Source organism: Salmo salar, chromosome 07 (genome assembly GCF_965601325.2).
Source record: "Salmo salar chromosome 07, fSalSal1, whole genome shotgun sequence".
Lineage (NCBI taxonomy): Eukaryota > Metazoa > Chordata > Actinopteri > Salmoniformes > Salmonidae > Salmo > Salmo salar.
In genome coordinates, this window is record NC_138297.1 from 63,233,257 (window position 1) to 63,252,835 (window position 19,579).

Genomic DNA, 19,579 nt, shown 5'->3' on the forward strand with positions numbered 1-19,579 from the left:
TGAACTCAGGTCTGGCTGGACGGTGCAGGGATAGTAATACTGGTTGAACTCAGGTCTGGCTGGACGGTGCAGGGATAGTAATACTGGTTGAACTCAGGTCTGACTGGACGGTGCAGGGATAGTAATACTGGTTGAACTCAGGTCTGACTGGACGGTGCAGGGATAGTAATACTGGTTTAACTCAGGTCTGACTGGACGGTGCAGGGATAGTAATACTGGTTGAACTCAGGTCTGGCTGGACGGTGCAGGGATAGTAATACTGGTTGAACTCAGGTCTGGCTGGACGGTGCAGGGATAGTAATACTGGTTGAACTCAGGTCTGGCTGGACGGTGCAGGGATAGTAATACTGGTTGAACTCAGGTCTGGCTGGACGGTGCAGGGATAGTAATACTGGTTGAACTCAGGTCTGGCTGGACGGTGCAGGGATAGTAATACTGGTTGAACTCAGGTCTGGCTGGACGGTGCAGGGATAGTAATACTGGTTGAACTCAGGTCTGACTGGACGGTGCAGGGATAGTAATACTGGTTGAACTCAGGTCTGACTGGACGGTGCAGGGATAGTAATACTGGTTGAACTCAGGTCTGGCTGGACGGTGCAGGGATAGTAATACTGGTTGAACTCAGGTCTGACTGGACGGTGCAGGGATAGTAATACTGGTTGAACTCAGGTCTGGCTGGACGGTGCAGGGATAGTAATACTGGTTGAACTCAGGTCTGGCTGGACGGTGCAGGGATAGTAATACTGGTTGAACTCAGGTCTGGCTGGACGGTGCAGGGATAGTAATACTGGTTGAACTCAGGTCTGGCTGGACGGTGCAGGGATAGTAATACTGGTTGAACTCAGGTCTGACTGGACGGTTTAGGGATAGTAATACTGGTTGAACTCAGGTCTGACTGGACGGTGCAGGGATAGTAATACTGGTTGAACTCAGGTCTGGCTGGACGGTGCAGGGATAGTAATACTGGTTGAACTCAGGTCTGACTGGACGGTGCAGGGATAGTAATACTGGTTGAACTCAGGTCTGGCTGGACGGTGCAGGGATAGTAATACTGGTTGAACTCAGGTCTGGCTGGACGGTGCAGGGATAGTAATACTGGTTGAACTCAGGTCTGGCTGGACGGTGCAGGGATAGTAATACTGGTTGAACTCAGGTCTGACTGGACGGTGCAGGGATAGTAATACTGGTTGAACTCAGGTCTGGCTGGACGGTGCAGGGATAGTAATACTGGTTGTACTCAGGTCTGACTGGACGGTGCAGGGATAGTAATACTGGTTGAACTCAGGTCTGAGTGGACGGTGCAGGGATAGTAATACTCGTTGAACTCAGGTCTGGCTGGACGGTGCAGGGACAGTAATACTGGTTGAACTCAGGTCTGACTGGACGGTGCAGGGATAGTAATACTGGTTGAACTCAGGTCTGGCTGGACGGTGCAGGGATAGTAATACTGGTTGAACTCAGGTCTGGCTGGACGGTGCAGGGATAGTAATACTGGTTGAACTCAGGTCTGGCTGGACGGTGCAGGGATAGTAATACTGGTTGAACTCAGGTCTGACTGGACGGTGCAGGGATAGTAATACTGGTTGAACTCAGGTCTGGCTGGACGGTGCAGGGATAGTAATACTGGTTGATCTCAGGTCTGGCTGGACGGTGCAGGGATAGTAATACTGGTTGAACTCAGGTCTGACTGGACGGTGCAGGGATAGTAATACTGGTTGAACTCAGGTCTGGCTGGACGGTGCAGGGATAGTAATACTGGTTGAACTCAGGTCTGGCTGGACGGTGCAGGGATAGTAATACTGGTTGAACTCAGGTCTGGCTGGACGGTGCAGGGATAGTAATACTGGTTGAACTCAGGTCTGGCTGGACGGTGCAGGGACAGTAATACTGGTTGAACTCAGGTCTGACTGGACGGTGCAGGGATAGTAATACTGGTTGAACTCAGGTCTGGCTGGACGGTGCAGGGACAGTAATACTGGTTGAACTCAGGTCTGGCTGGACGGTGCAGGGATAGTAATACTGGTTGAACTCAGGTCTGACTGGACGGTGCAGTGATAGTAATACTGGTTGAAATCAGGTCTGACTGGACGGTGCAGGCATAGTAATACTGGTTGAACTCAGGTCTGACTGGACGGTGCAGGGATAGTAATACTGGTTGAACTCAGGTCTGACTGGACGGTGCAGGGATAGTAATACTGGTTGAACTCAGGTCTGACTGGACGGTGCAGGGATAGTAATACTGGTTTAACTCAGGTCTGACTGGACGGTGCAGGGATAGTAATACTGGTTGAACTCAGGTCTGGCTGGACGGTGCAGGGATAGTAATACTGGTTGAACTCAGGTCTGGCTGGACGGTGCAGGGATAGTAATACTGGTTGAACTCAGGTCTGGCTGGACGGTGCAGGGATAGTAATACTGGTTGAACTCAGGTCTGACTGGACGGTGCAGGATTAGTAATACTGGTTGAACTCAGGTCTGACTGGACGGTGCAGGGATAGTAATACTGGTTGAACTCAGGTCTGACTTGACGGTTTAGGGATAGTAATACTGGTTGAACTCAGGTCTGATTGGACGGTGCAGGGATAGTAATACTGGTTGAACTCAGGTCTGACTGGACGGTGCAAGGATAGTAATACTGGTTGAACTCAGGTCTGACTGGACGGTGCCGGGATAGTAATACTGGTTGAACTCAGGTCTGACTGGACGGTGCAGGGATAGTAATACTGGTTGAACTCAGGTCTGGCTGGACGGTGCAGGGATAGTAATACTGGTTGAACTCAGGTCTGGCTGGACGGTGCAGGGATAGTAATACTGGTTGAACTCAGGTCTGGCTGGACGGTGCAGGGATAGTAATACTGGTTGAACTCAGGTCTGACTGGACGGTGCAGGGATAGTAATACTGGTTGAACTCAGGTCTGGCTGGACGGTGCAGGGATAGTAATACTGGTTGTACTCAGGTCTGACTGGACGGTGCAGGGATAGTAATACTGGTTGAACTCAGGTCTGAGTGGACGGTGCAGGGATAGTAATACTCGTTGAACTCAGGTCTGGCTGGACGGTGCAGGGACAGTAATACTGGTTGAACTCAGGTCTGACTGGACGGTGCAGGGATAGTAATACTGGTTGAACTCAGGTCTGGCTGGACGGTGCAGGGATAGTAATACTGGTTGAACTCAGGTCTGGCTGGACGGTGCAGGGATAGTAATACTGGTTGAACTCAGGTCTGGCTGGACGGTGCAGGGATAGTAATACTGGTTGAACTCAGGTCTGACTGGACGGTGCAGGGATAGTAATACTGGTTGAACTCAGGTCTGGCTGGACGGTGCAGGGATAGTAATACTGGTTGATCTCAGGTCTGGCTGGACGGTGCAGGGATAGTAATACTGGTTGAACTCAGGTCTGACTGGACGGTGCAGGGATAGTAATACTGGTTGAACTCAGGTCTGGCTGGACGGTGCAGGGATAGTAATACTGGTTGAACTCAGGTCTGGCTGGACGGTGCAGGGATAGTAATACTGGTTGAACTCAGGTCTGGCTGGACGGTGCAGGGATAGTAATACTGGTTGAACTCAGGTCTGGCTGGACGGTGCAGGGACAGTAATACTGGTTGAACTCAGGTCTGACTGGACGGTGCAGGGATAGTAATACTGGTTGAACTCAGGTCTGGCTGGACGGTGCAGGGACAGTAATACTGGTTGAACTCAGGTCTGGCTGGACGGTGCAGGGATAGTAATACTGGTTGAACTCAGGTCTGACTGGACGGTGCAGTGATAGTAATACTGGTTGAACTCAGGTCTGACTGGACGGTGCAGGGATAGTAATACTGGTTGAACTCAGGTCTGACTGGACGGTGCAGGGATAGTAATACTGGTTGAACTCAGGTCTGACTGGATGGTGCAGGGATAGTAATACTGGTTGAACTCAGGTCTGACTGGACGGTGCAGGGATAGTAATACTGGTTGAACTCAGGTCTGACTGGACGGTGCAGGGATAGTAATACTGGTTGAACTCAGGTCTGGCTGGACGGTGCAGGGATAGTAATACTGGTTGAACTCAGGTCTGACTGGACGGTGCAGGATTAGTAATACTGGTTGAACTCAGGTCTGACTGGACGGTGCAGGGATAGTAATACTGGTTGAACTCAGGTCTGACTGGACGGTTTAGGGATAGTAATACTGGTTGAACTCAGGTCTGATTGGACGGTGCAGGGATAGTAATACTGGTTGAACTCAGGTCTGGCTGGACGGTGCAGGGATAGTAATACTGGTTGAACTCAGGTCTGGCTGGACGGTGCAGGGATAGTAATACTGGTTGAACTCAGGTCTGGCTGGACGGTGCAGGGATAGTAATACTGGTTGAACTCAGGTCTGGCTGGACGGTGCAGGGATAGTAATACTGGTTGAACTCAGGTCTGACTGGACGGTTTAGGGATAGTAATACTGGTTGAACTCAGGTCTGACTGGACGGTGCAGGGATAGTAATACTGGTTGAACTCAGGTCTGGCTGGACGGTGCAGGGATAGTAATACTGGTTGAACTCAGGTCTGACTGGACGGTGCAGGGATAGTAATACTGGTTGAACTCAGGTCTGGCTGGACGGTGCAGGGATAGTAATACTGGTTGAACTCAGGTCTGGCTGGACGGTGCAGGGATAGTAATACTGGTTGAACTCAGGTCTGGCTGGACGGTGCAGGGATAGTAATACTGGTTGAACTCAGGTCTGACTGGACGGTGCAGGGATAGTAATACTGGTTGAACTCAGGTCTGGCTGGACGGTGCAGGGATAGTAATACTGGTTGTACTCAGGTCTGACTGGACGGTGCAGGGATAGTAATACTGGTTGAACTCAGGTCTGAGTGGACGGTGCAGGGATAGTAATACTCGTTGAACTCAGGTCTGGCTGGACGGTGCAGGGACAGTAATACTGGTTGAACTCAGGTCTGACTGGACGGTGCAGGGATAGTAATACTGGTTGAACTCAGGTCTGGCTGGACGGTGCAGGGATAGTAATACTGGTTGAACTCAGGTCTGGCTGGACGGTGCAGGGATAGTAATACTGGTTGAACTCAGGTCTGGCTGGACGGTGCAGGGATAGTAATACTGGTTGAACTCAGGTCTGACTGGACGGTGCAGGGATAGTAATACTGGTTGAACTCAGGTCTGGCTGGACGGTGCAGGGATAGTAATACTGGTTGATCTCAGGTCTGGCTGGACGGTGCAGGGATAGTAATACTGGTTGAACTCAGGTCTGACTGGACGGTGCAGGGATAGTAATACTGGTTGAACTCAGGTCTGGCTGGACGGTGCAGGGATAGTAATACTGGTTGAACTCAGGTCTGGCTGGACGGTGCAGGGATAGTAATACTGGTTGAACTCAGGTCTGGCTGGACGGTGCAGGGATAGTAATACTGGTTGAACTCAGGTCTGGCTGGACGGTGCAGGGACAGTAATACTGGTTGAACTCAGGTCTGACTGGACGGTGCAGGGATAGTAATACTGGTTGAACTCAGGTCTGGCTGGACGGTGCAGGGACAGTAATACTGGTTGAACTCAGGTCTGGCTGGACGGTGCAGGGATAGTAATACTGGTTGAACTCAGGTCTGACTGGACGGTGCAGTGATAGTAATACTGGTTGAAATCAGGTCTGACTGGACGGTGCAGGCATAGTAATACTGGTTGAACTCAGGTCTGACTGGACGGTGCAGGGATAGTAATACTGGTTGAACTCAGGTCTGACTGGACGGTGCAGGGATAGTAATACTGGTTGAACTCAGGTCTGACTGGACGGTGCAGGGATAGTAATACTGGTTTAACTCAGGTCTGACTGGACGGTGCAGGGATAGTAATACTGGTTGAACTCAGGTCTGGCTGGACGGTGCAGGGATAGTAATACTGGTTGAACTCAGGTCTGGCTGGACGGTGCAGGGATAGTAATACTGGTTGAACTCAGGTCTGGCTGGACGGTGCAGGGATAGTAATACTGGTTGAACTCAGGTCTGACTGGACGGTGCAGGATTAGTAATACTGGTTGAACTCAGGTCTGACTGGACGGTGCAGGGATAGTAATACTGGTTGAACTCAGGTCTGACTTGACGGTTTAGGGATAGTAATACTGGTTGAACTCAGGTCTGATTGGACGGTGCAGGGATAGTAATACTGGTTGAACTCAGGTCTGACTGGACGGTGCAAGGATAGTAATACTGGTTGAACTCAGGTCTGACTGGACGGTGCCGGGATAGTAATACTGGTTGAACTCAGGTCTGACTGGACGGTGCAGGGATAGTAATACTGGTTGAACTCAGGTCTGGCTGGACGGTGCAGGGATAGTAATACTGGTTGAACTCAGGTCTGGCTGGACGGTGCAGGGATAGTAATACTGGTTGAACTCAGGTCTGGCTGGACGGTGCAGGGATAGTAATACTGGTTGAACTCAGGTCTGACTGGACGGTGCAGGGATAGTAATACTGGTTGAACTCAGGTCTGGCTGGACGGTGCAGGGATAGTAATACTGGTTGTACTCAGGTCTGACTGGACGGTGCAGGGATAGTAATACTGGTTGAACTCAGGTCTGAGTGGACGGTGCAGGGATAGTAATACTCGTTGAACTCAGGTCTGGCTGGACGGTGCAGGGACAGTAATACTGGTTGAACTCAGGTCTGACTGGACGGTGCAGGGATAGTAATACTGGTTGAACTCAGGTCTGGCTGGACGGTGCAGGGATAGTAATACTGGTTGAACTCAGGTCTGGCTGGACGGTGCAGGGATAGTAATACTGGTTGAACTCAGGTCTGGCTGGACGGTGCAGGGATAGTAATACTGGTTGAACTCAGGTCTGACTGGACGGTGCAGGGATAGTAATACTGGTTGAACTCAGGTCTGGCTGGACGGTGCAGGGATAGTAATACTGGTTGATCTCAGGTCTGGCTGGACGGTGCAGGGATAGTAATACTGGTTGAACTCAGGTCTGACTGGACGGTGCAGGGATAGTAATACTGGTTGAACTCAGGTCTGGCTGGACGGTGCAGGGATAGTAATACTGGTTGAACTCAGGTCTGGCTGGACGGTGCAGGGATAGTAATACTGGTTGAACTCAGGTCTGGCTGGACGGTGCAGGGATAGTAATACTGGTTGAACTCAGGTCTGGCTGGACGGTGCAGGGACAGTAATACTGGTTGAACTCAGGTCTGACTGGACGGTGCAGGGATAGTAATACTGGTTGAACTCAGGTCTGGCTGGACGGTGCAGGGACAGTAATACTGGTTGAACTCAGGTCTGGCTGGACGGTGCAGGGATAGTAATACTGGTTGAACTCAGGTCTGACTGGACGGTGCAGTGATAGTAATACTGGTTGAACTCAGGTCTGACTGGACGGTGCAGGGATAGTAATACTGGTTGAACTCAGGTCTGACTGGACGGTGCAGGGATAGTAATACTGGTTGAACTCAGGTCTGACTGGATGGTGCAGGGATAGTAATACTGGTTGAACTCAGGTCTGACTGGACGGTGCAGGGATAGTAATACTGGTTGAACTCAGGTCTGACTGGACGGTGCAGGGATAGTAATACTGGTTGAACTCAGGTCTGGCTGGACGGTGCAGGGATAGTAATACTGGTTGAACTCAGGTCTGACTGGACGGTGCAGGATTAGTAATACTGGTTGAACTCAGGTCTGACTGGACGGTGCAGGGATAGTAATACTGGTTGAACTCAGGTCTGACTGGACGGTTTAGGGATAGTAATACTGGTTGAACTCAGGTCTGATTGGACGGTGCAGGGATAGTAATACTGGTTGAACTCAGGTCTGACTGGACGGTGCAAGGATAGTAATACTGGTTGAACTCAGGTCTGACTGGACGGTGCCGGGATAGTAATACTGGTTGAACTCAGGTCTGGCTGGACGGTGCAGGGATAGTAATACTGGTTGAACTCAGGTCTGGCTGGACGGTGCAGGGATAGTAATACTGGTTGAACTCAGGTCTGACTGGACGGTGCAGGGATAGTAATACTGGTTGAACTCAGGTCTGACTGGACGGTGCAGGGATAGTAATACTGGTTGAACTCAGGTCTGACTGGACGGTGCAGGGATAGTAATACTGGTTGAACTCAGGTCTGGCTGGACGGTGCAGGGATAGTAATACTGGTTGAACTCAGGTCTGACTGGACGGTGCAGGGATAGTAATACTGGTTGAACTCAGGTCTGGCTGGACGGTGCAGGGATAGTAATACTGGTTGAACTCAGGTCTGGCTGGACGGTGCAGGGATAGTAATACTGGTTGAACTCAGGTCTGGCTGGACGGTGCAGGGATAGTAATACTGGTTGAACTCAGGTCTGACTGGACGGTGCAGGGATAGTAATACTGGTTGAACTCAGGTCTGACTGGACGGTGCAGGGATAGTAATACTGGTTGAACTCAGGTCTGACTGGACGGTGCAGGATTAGTAATACTGGTTGAACTCAGGTCTGACTGGACGGTGCAGGGATAGTAATACTGGTTGAACTCAGGTCTGACTGGACGGTTTAGGGATAGTAATACTGGTTGAACTCAGGTCTGATTGGACGGTGCAGGGATAGTAATACTGGTTGAACTCAGGTCTGACTGGACGGTGCAAGGATAGTAATACTGGTTGAACTCAGGTCTGACTGGACGGTGCCGGGATAGTAATACTGGTTGAACTCAGGTCTGGCTGGACGGTGCAGGGATAGTAATACTGGTTGAACTCAGGTCTGGCTGGACGGTGCAGGGATAGTAATACTGGTTGAACTCAGGTCTGACTGGACGGTGCAGGGATAGTAATACTGGTTGAACTCAGGTCTGACTGGACGGTGCAGGGATAGTAATACTGGTTGAACTCAGGTCTGACTGGACGGTGCAGGGATAGTAATACTGGTTGAACTCAGGTCTGGCTGGACGGTGCAGGGATAGTAATACTGGTTGAACTCAGGTCTGACTGGACGGTGCAGGGATAGTAATACTGGTTGAACTCAGGTCTGGCTGGACGGTGCAGGGATAGTAATACTGGTTGAACTCAGGTCTGGCTGGACGGTGCAGGGATAGTAATACTGGTTGAACTCAGGTCTGGCTGGACGGTGCAGGGATAGTAATACTGGTTGAACTCAGGTCTGACTGGACGGTGCAGGGATAGTAATACTGGTTGAACTCAGGTCTGACTGGACGGTGCAGGGATAGTAATACTGGTTGAACTCAGGTCTGACTGGACGGTGCAGGGATAGTAATACTGGTTGAACTCAGGTCTGACTGGACGGTGCAGGGATAGTAATACTGGTTGAACTCAGGTCTGGCTGGACGGTGCAGGGATAGTAATACTGGTTGAACTCAGGTCTGACTGGACGGTGCAGGGATAGTAATACTGGTTGAACTCAGGTCTGACTGGACGGTGCAGGGATAGTAATGCTGGTTGAACTCAGGTCTGACTGGCCGGTGCAGGGATAGTAATACTGGTTGAACTCAGGTCTGACTGGACGGTGCAGGGATAGTAATACTGGTTGAACTCAGGTCTGGCTGGACGGTGCAGGGACAGTAATACTGGTTGAACTCAGGTCTGACTGGACGGTGCAGGGATAGTAATACTGGTTGAACTCAGGTCTGACTGGACGGTGCAGGGATAGTAATACTGGTTGAACTCAGGTCTGACTGGACGGTGCAGGGATAGTAATGCTGGTTGAACTCAGGTCTGACTGGACGGTGCAGGGATAGTAATACTGGTTGAACTCAGGTCTGACTGGACGGTGCAGGGATAGTAATACTGGTTGAACTCAGGTCTGACTGGACGGTGCAGGGATAGTAATACTGGTTGAACTCAGGTCTGACTGGACGGTGCAGGGATAGTAATACTGGTTGAACTCAGGTCTGGCTGGACGGTGCAGGGATAGTAATACTGGTTGAACTCAGGTCTGGCTGGACGGTGCAGGGATAGTAATACTGGTTGAACTCAGGTCTGGCTGGACGGTGCAGGGGTAGTAATACTGTTTGAACTCAGGTCTGGCTGGACGGTGCAGGGATAGTAATACTGGTTGAACTCAGGTCTGACTGGACGGTGCAGGGTGCGGTGCAGGGTGGATGGGGGCACCCTGCTGTTTTATTAGCGAACCATCGTACCGAACGGACACACACTGGCTCAAGCTGGCAGGCCATTACAGGGTACTTCTAGGGCCTGTAGCTGGCTTGTACTGTGTGTGTGTGTGTGTGTGTGTGTGTGTGTGTGTGTGTGTGTGTGTGTGTGTGTGTGTGTGTGTGTGTGTGTGTGTGTGTGTGTGTGTGTGTGTGTGTGTGTGTGTGTGTGTGTGTGTGTGTGTGTGTGTGTGTGTGTGTGTGTGTGTGCATGTGCCTCTCTCATTGCCCTCCATCACTCAGTCTACAACGCACCCTGTAGACACCACTATGTCTCACGCTGTCAGCCCTGTCGACACCACTATGTCTCATGGTGTCAGCCCTGTAGACACCACTATGTCTCATGGTGTCAGCCCTGTAGACACCACTATGTCTCATGGTGTCAGCCCTGTAGACACCACTAGCCCTGTAGACACCACTATGTCTCATGGTGTCAGCCCTCTTGCTCTGCATCTCTATTGTTCTCCAGTCTCTTGTTTGAGAGAGAAACAGGTTCATTTGTTGCTAGTTGACAGCAGCTCTGTGACTGAGGCTGAGCCAAGCTCTCTACCCAGGGTTAATAGAGAGACTCCAGGTGGCAGACACCACTGGAAAGCCAGGGGAGAGGGTGTTTTTTAGTTTAGCTTTTTTTGTCAGACATCTTGTGTTATTTGGTAAGGAAGGGGGTGGGGGATGGGGGGTGTTACGGTAACACAAGATCCCAAATTTGGTTGGGAGCAAAATAGCCTTGTGTACAAGGGGTGGGGGCATAATTAGAGAACATGCCAAAAGCTTAGAAAGTGAAACATTTTGCTGCTGAGAAAGAAAAAAATGTATGCACATAAAATTATGAAGGGGGAATTCACCTAATAAGCCTAGCTGCCTCAACTATCACATTTCTCCCCACCTCTTTTTATTTTAATGTAATGCATATTTCTACTGGAAGCACCTCTCTCATTAGCATATTCATAACTACTGCTTCCTCCCTTCCTTTAACCCACCCGCTAGTTTCCTGGGAAAAGAAATGACTTCACACTTCGGCGAGCCTGAACGGAAGCGGGGATATGCCCGGAGAGAAAATACCACCGCTCCAGAAAAGAGCAGTTATTCAACAGCAAAGAAAAAAACTGTAGAAGACGTATTGAAACACTAATTCCGCTCCATTCAACCACCTCAATCACCACTTAACATTACATTCATAGTTCTTTCTTTACTATGGATGAATGTGTGAATGGAGTGAGATAATAAAAATGATTATCATGTGATGATAAATTATGATAAACGATGCTTAGGATAGCTTAAACAAAGAACAACACACACATCTACAGTAACGTGTGTCCTGACTTCCTATAATAACCCATAATAATAAGTGTAGCTGGTCTCTGGTTCCAGCACAGTGAAACCTCTGTTAGTGGATAGAACAGATGGTGGGCTGATATTCTATCTGTAAGGCGACACAGAGCCCTGTCCTGAGAGGGACTAAAATCTCCTACACACAAACACACACACACTCACCAACATGAAAAAAACCCTACAGTTTACCATAGAATACTACAGTACTTACTATATAATTCTGTAGTAGACTGTAGTATACTGTAGAATACTATACTACACACTGTAGTATCCCTCGAGTATCCTAACTATAGAATGTTGTAGTATTATTCCCCAAAATACTACAGTCCGCAAAAACACTACACTTTTAACTATAGCAAATACTAATGTATTTATCTTGCATATAGCCTAACCATTCCCCTCCCCCATATCCCAATTTGTGCCACCTATAAGTGAGAAACCGACATGCCAAGTATAGACCATATATTGTGTTCCCTATAAGTAGAACAGAGCAGAAGCGCTGACCTACAGTATGTGTTCACACCCCAGTCCTATCTACCTACAGGTTATGGAAAATTAGCTCTTTTAGTATTTCTCCAGTAGGTTTCCTCAAGGTGAAAGCCTCCACTTCTTTGTGGAAGATAATAAAACAAAAAAACTGCAGTAAATACTACAGTATACTACAGTCTACAAACACACTACACTACTATAGTATATTCTACACCTTTCTTTTAACAGAGTATTTATAATATAGTTAACTCTCTTTAATGAGTCGGACGAGAGGGATTTACTCCAGACACTCGAACAGGCCCTCATCCCCGTCATTCGCAGGAGAAAAAAAACGCAAGAGGTATCGCGGAAAGAGATTGGGGTGCCTTGTGAAGATCCGCCGATGAGTGGCTAATCTGCCTTTGCCATCCGTACTACTGGCCAACGTACAATCGCTGGATGAACTAAAAGCACGTATATCCTACCACCGGGACATTAAAAACTGTAATATCTTATGTTTCACTGAGTTGTGGCTGAACGACGACATGAATAACATACAGCTGGTGGGTTATACACTGTATCAGCAGGATAGAACAACAGCCTCTGGTAAGACAATGTATATTTGTAAACAACAGCTGGGGCACAATATCTAAGGAAGCCTCAAGGTTTTGCTCGCCTGAGGTAGAGTAGCTGTAGACCACACTATCTACCTAGAGAGTTTTCATCTGTATTTTTCATAGCTTTCTACATACCACCACAGACAGATGCTGGCACTAAGACCGCACTCAATGAGCTGTATACCGCCATAAGCAAACAGGAAAATGCTCATACAGAGGCGGCGCTCCTAGTGGCCGGCGACTTTAATGCAGGGAAACTTAAATCCGTTTTACCTCATTTCTGTCAGCATGTCAAATGTGCAACCAGAGGGAAAAAAAACTCTAGACCACCTTTACTCCACACACAGAGACGCATACAAAGCTCTCCCTCGCCCTCCATTTGGCAAATCTGACCATAATTCTATCTTCCTGATTCCTGCTTACAAGCAAAAATGTAAGCAGGAAGCACCAGTGACTCAGTCAATAAAAAAGTGTTCAGATGAAGCAGATGCTAAACTACAGGACTGTTTTGATAGCACAGACTGGAATATATTCTGGAATTTTCTGACTACACCACATGTCACTGGCTTCATCAATAAGTGCATTGATGACGTTGTCCCCACACTGACCGTACGTACATACCCCAAACAGAAGCCATGGATTACAGACAACATCCGCACTGAGCTAAAGAGTATAGGTGCTGCTTTCAAGGAGCGGGACTCTAACCCGGAAGCTTGTAAGAAATCCCTCTATGCCCTCCGACGAACCATCAAACAGGCAAAGCATCGATACAGGACTAAGATCGAATCGTACTACACCAGTTCCGACACTCGACAGATGTGGCAGGGCTTGCAATCTAAATACTATAGTATTCACTGTAGTGTTTTTGCAGACTTTAGTGAATACTACAGTAAAGTCTGCAAAAACAATACAGTGAATACTATAGTAGTTTACCATAGTATACTATAGTATTTTACCATAGTATAGCATAGTATTTTACCATAGTATATAATAGTATTTTTTCATGTGGGCACACACACATGCACGTACGCATGCATGCACACAGAAATACACGCTTACACAAACACATGCGCACACATCAAAACACACACACTCTCACACACACACACACCTTACACACACACACACACACACACACACACACACACACACACACACACACACACACACACACACACACACACACACACACACACACACACACACACACACACACACACACACACACTAAAGCACAGTTGGTTAAGTGGGAACCCAACACCAGATTTTACTGTAATGTAATACCTTATTAGTACACTTGGTTAAGCCTCAACTTCACGTGAGCGTGTGGACAGGCACGCATGGGCATGAAGTGGGACGTGGTTCGGGCGGTAGAGGCACACACACAGCACACACACACGTGATGGAAAAGTGACATATGAGGACCCTGCTACCTCTTAATGGAACATCTGTCCATTTCAACAGAAGGAGCCCAGAAGGCCAGAAGTGTATCCATGAGCTACAGTATATTATGAGGTTATAGTAGCACAAGGTTAGCTTCAAACTGAATCAGAGACAGACGCCACAGACAGGGGAAGGTGAAATTAGCCCTGTCCTGAAAGGGACTAATATCTATCAGACAGGGGAAGGGGAAATTAGCCCTGTCCTGAGAGGGACTAATATCTATCAGACAGGGGAAGGGGAAATTAGCCCTGTCCTGAGAGGGACTAATATCTATCAGACAGGGGAAGGGGAAATTAGCCCTGTCCTGAGAGGGACTAATATCTATCAGACAGGGGAAGGGGAAATTAGCCCTGTCCTGAGAGGGACTAATATCTATCAGACAGGGGAAGGGGAAATTAGCCCTGTCCTGAGAGGGACTAATATCTATCAGACAGGGGAAGTGGTAATTAGCCCTGTCCTGAGAGGGACTAATATCTATCAGACAGGGGAAGGGGAAATTAGCCCTGTCCTGAAAGGGACTAATATCTATCAGACAGGGGAAGGGGAAATTAGCCCTGTCCTGCGAGGGACTAATATTTATCAGACAGGGGAAGGTGAAATTAGCCCTGTCCTGAGAGGGACTAATATCTATCAGACAGGGGAAGGGGAAATTAGCCCTGTCCTGAGAGGGACTAATATCTATCAGACAGGGGAAGGGGAAATTAGCCCTGTCCTGAGAGGGACTAATATCTATCAGACAGGGGAAGGGGAAATTAGCCCTGTCCTGAGAGGGACTAATATCTATCAGACAGGGGAAGGGGAAATTAGCCCTGTCCTGAGAGGGACTAATATCTATCAGACAGGGGAAGGGGAAATTAGCCCTGTCCTGAGAGGGACTAATATCTATCAGGCGGGGAAGGGAAAAACTATTGCACACCCCCCCAATGTATGACCATATTAAAGACACATATTTCCCTCAGATTACACACATCCACAAAGAATTCTAAAACAATCCCGATTTTGATAAACTCCCATATCTACTGGGTGAAATACCACAGTGTGACATCACAGCAGCAAGATTTGTGACCTGTTGCCACAAGAAAAGGTCAACCAGTGAAGAACAAACACCATTGTAAATACAACCCATATTTATGCTTATTTATTTTCACTTTTGTACATTAACTATTTGTACATCGTTACAACACTGTATATATACATAATATGACATTTGTAATGTCTTTGTTCTTTTGAAACTTCTGTATGTGAAATGTTAACTGTAAATCTTTATTGTTTATTTCACTTTTGTATATTATCTACCTCACTTGCTTTGGCAATGTTAACATATGTTTCCCATGCCAATAAAGCCCCTTGAATTGAATTGACAGAGACAGAGAGAGCGTGGAAGAGAAAGAGAGAGAGAGAGCGAGAGAGAGAGAGAGAAAGAGAGAGAGAGAGAGAGAGAGAGAGAGAGAGAGAGAGAGAGAGAGAATGAGAAAAGAGACTGAGAGGGGGAGAGAGGGAGGAGTGTGACAGGGAGATAGAGACTGAAGGAGTGTGACAGGGAGATAGAGACTGAAGGAGTGTGACAGGGAGATAGAGACTGAAGGAGTGTGACAGGGAGATAGAGACTGAAGGAGTGTGACAGGGAGATAGAGACTGAAGGAGTGTGACAGGGAGATAGAGACTGAAGAGTGTGACAGGGAGATAGAGACTGAAGGAGTGTGACAGGGAGATAGAGACTGAAGGAGTGTGACAGGGAGATAAAGACTGAAGGAGTGTGAGAGAACATGTGAGTGAGACAGAAGGATGGAGAGAGAGGGAGGCCTATAAAGAGAGAGATTAACAGAAGCCCTCTCTTTCACTGCTGTGCTCTACCTAACACACAGTAACACTGACACACTTTCAGCCTAGTGTGCTAGGAGCGCTCTCCTCCCTGATCTCTTTCCCTCCTCTCCCTCCATCCCCCGTCTCCCTCGTTCCTTATCTCCCTGAGGTTCCTCTGTATAATATCTGAACCCATCCACTCCTCTAAACTGTGTGGTTAGTAGCACTTTTCTCTATCACTCTCTCTTCTCTCAGTAAGATGTCTGATACTCAGAAAACTCCAGGTGATGTTGGGTCTGGATTATAGGTGCTGGGGTATTCCCCGGTACTGGATGAACTGTAAATACAGAAATACACACACAACACACACACACACACACACACACACACACACACACACACACACACACACACACACACACACACACACACACACAAACACACACACACACACACACACACACACACACACACACACACACACACACACACACACACACACACACACACACACACACACACACACACACACACACACAAACACACAGGTGCCATCTCCAAGGGCGGCTTGTGTAAATCTGCATTATTTTGGCACTGATAGGCAGACGGACAGACGGACAGACGGGGGCACCAGAGGGGAACGGACAAGAGACGTGGAGTCTGGTTACTGATAAGTGAGGGGCCACACTTCGGGATGTGGGGGTGGCAGGGCTGAAGGGTGTGATGGTAGTAATGGCCTACTGTTGGTCACATCACATCCAGAATAACACAGCAAAGCTTTAGGATTACATACTACATAAAATAAAGAGGGGATATAGTTCAGACAACGTTACAGCACAAAGGCCTTTTTCAGGACCAGTAGCAACACCTGTCTAATTCCCATCACATCCAGTCACTGTGAACAGAAACACAGATTCCATACGGAACAGAGTCAGAAATATCAGTCCTGGGACGGGATTCATAAAGCGTCTCAGAATAGGAGTGGTGATTTAGGGTAGGATAATGTTGGCTTTTTACATTATGAATGGACAGGGAAAGACTTGATCCTAGATCAGCACTCCTCTGAGATACTTTACAAATACTGTCCCTGCAGTCATTCTAACCAGTCATTCATAACAGTCCAGCAGTTAGTTAGTTAGTCAGTCAGTCAGTCAGTCAGTCAGTCAGTCAGTCAGTCAGTCAGTCAGTCAGTCAGTCAGTCAGTCAGTCAGTCAGTCAGTCAGTCAGTCAGTCAGTCAGTCAGTCAGTCAGTCAGTCAGTTAGTAACATATCATGGTAGCTGGCTTGGCCCTGAGTGACTATGGTAACCACAGAGGCTCTGATAAGGCCTGATAGGTTGAGTGACTATGGTAACCACAGAGGCTCTGATAAGGCCTGATAGGTTGAGTGACTATGGTAACCACAGAGGCTCTGATAAGGCCTGATAGGTTGAGTGACTATGGTAACCACAGAGGCTCTGATAAGGCCTGATAGGTTGAGTGACTATGGTAACCACAGAGGCTCTGATAAGGCCTGATAGGTTGAGTGACTATGGTAACCACAGAGGCTCTGATAAGGCCTGATAGGTTGAGTGACTGTGGTAACCACAGAGGCTCTGATAAGGCCTGATAGGTTGAGTGACTATGGTAACCACAGAGGCTCTGATAAGGCCTGATAGGTTGAGTGACTATGGTAACCACAGAGGCTCTGATAAGGCCTGATAGGTTGAGTGACTGATGGTAACCACAGAGGCTCTGATAAGGCCTGATAGGTTGAGTGACTATGGTAACCACAGAGGCTCTGATAAGGCCTGATAGGACCTTTATGTAGGAGTGACAGTTTTACACTGCTGTTAAAAGACGTACTGTGTCATGCTAATGCCTTTCCAATTTCCAGAGGCTGGCTTTGTTGTTTCTACATTCAGAATCCTTATCGTCTCCTCCTCCACTCCTAGTCTGTCTAGATGGAGGGATGGAGGGAGGGGAAGGACTGTCCCCATCGTGGCCTTTCAGCTTGGTCTTATCAGGACAGGAGCAGGGGGTCTCTGTGACCTGTGGAGCGAAACGACTTGTGCCCTATCCTGCCCTGACTTCACGACCCCCTCTCTCTCACACACACACACACACACACACACACACACACACCACACACACACACACACACACACACACACACACACACACACACACACACACAGACACACACACACACACACACACACACACACACACACACACACACACACACAGACACACCCCACACACACACACACACACACACACACACACACACACACACACACACACACACACACACACACACACACACACACACACACACCACACACACACACACACACACACACACACACACAGACACACCCCACACACACACACACACACACACGACACACCCCACACACACACACACACACACACACACACACACACACACACACACACACACACACACACACACACGCGCGCGCCCGCCCACACACACACACACACACACACATCACACACACACACACACACACCCCCAAACACACACCTCTCACACAACACACACACACACACAGACACACCCCAAACACACACCTCTCTCACACGCACACGCACGCACACACACACACACACACACACACACACACACACACACACACACACACACACACACACACACACACACACACACCACACACACACACACACACACACACACACTTATTCCTTACAACCTCTTTGTGTGTGATCTCTCCCCTATTCTCACTCAAACCTCCCCCTCCTCTAGCTCAGTCCTCACACACTCCAGCAGGTCACACCTCAGTGACAGTGTTAGCGTGGGGGGTGAGGTGTGTGTGTGGATTCATGTCTCAGATGTCATCTGGGGATCAACAACATTCAACCCTGCTTTATATTATTCATACTGGTACCTGTATGTTCCAGACTCCCCAGTCTATTCCCCACGGTCACAACGAAAAAGAAATCACATAGGCCTTTATGTTGTAACTGGAAGATTCATGTCAGAGGTAGACAAACACACTGACACGCTGAACTAACAAGCTGAAGAGTTGCTCTACAGTGTGTCTAGCTTGTTCTCATTTCCAACAGCCATCCGTAGAATCTAGCTTGTACAATATTTCACAATGCAACAACAATTCACCTGATACACAATATACCAACATTGTGTGTTATGTGTGTCTGAATAGATCACCGTGGGAGCATGTTAGAGTTGTGCAGACATTATCTTTGCCATAGATTCATTTTTGTCCCAGTATTGAATGTTCACATTTTGCCCTTTTCACTTTCACTATACACACCACCTACAATATATAAATAACTGAATTCAGCTTACACACACTACACCACTTGGTGTTTAACCCCTGTGTAGTACATTAACCTTGTGTTAACACTGAATAAACGTTCTAGTTTCCCCATTTGGCTCCAGCCCAGAGAAGGTGTTACCTCTTGTCGATTGGGCCATATGCACCTCTAAATCCTATGATAATCACCCTGCCGCGCTCCGCTGATCCATCTAACTCTGATGAAACACAGTGGAACAGACACACAATGTATGCTGATAAAACCAGGCATAGAAAACCATGTTCTGGGAGAGAATTATCCTAGCAGCAAAGCATTATAGTAGTATTTATAACCCACCAGTTAAAATCATCTCAATCACTGGGGTGACAGATTGAATTGATTGAATTGACATATTAGACAACCACAATACTAATCCACGCACCAATTCAAATGCAGTGGCATTAAACACATTACACACTAATTATATCTTTAACAAAAGAGCAT

The 19,579-nt window shown here is 48.1% G+C and overlaps 1 protein-coding gene and 1 non-coding gene across 2 annotated transcripts in view; one reads left to right on the forward strand and one right to left on the reverse strand.

The window, feature by feature from the left end:
- Positions 1-19,579, reverse strand: part of LOC106594226 (PDZ domain-containing RING finger protein 4) — a 113,895-nt gene that overhangs the window by 75,232 nt on the left and 19,084 nt on the right. The gene's annotated exons all lie outside the window — the stretch shown is intronic.
- LOC123728334 (U7 small nuclear RNA) lies at positions 12,011-12,065 on the forward strand. The gene has a single exon (XR_006760220.1). It is a non-coding gene; the product is annotated as a U7 small nuclear RNA (small nuclear RNA).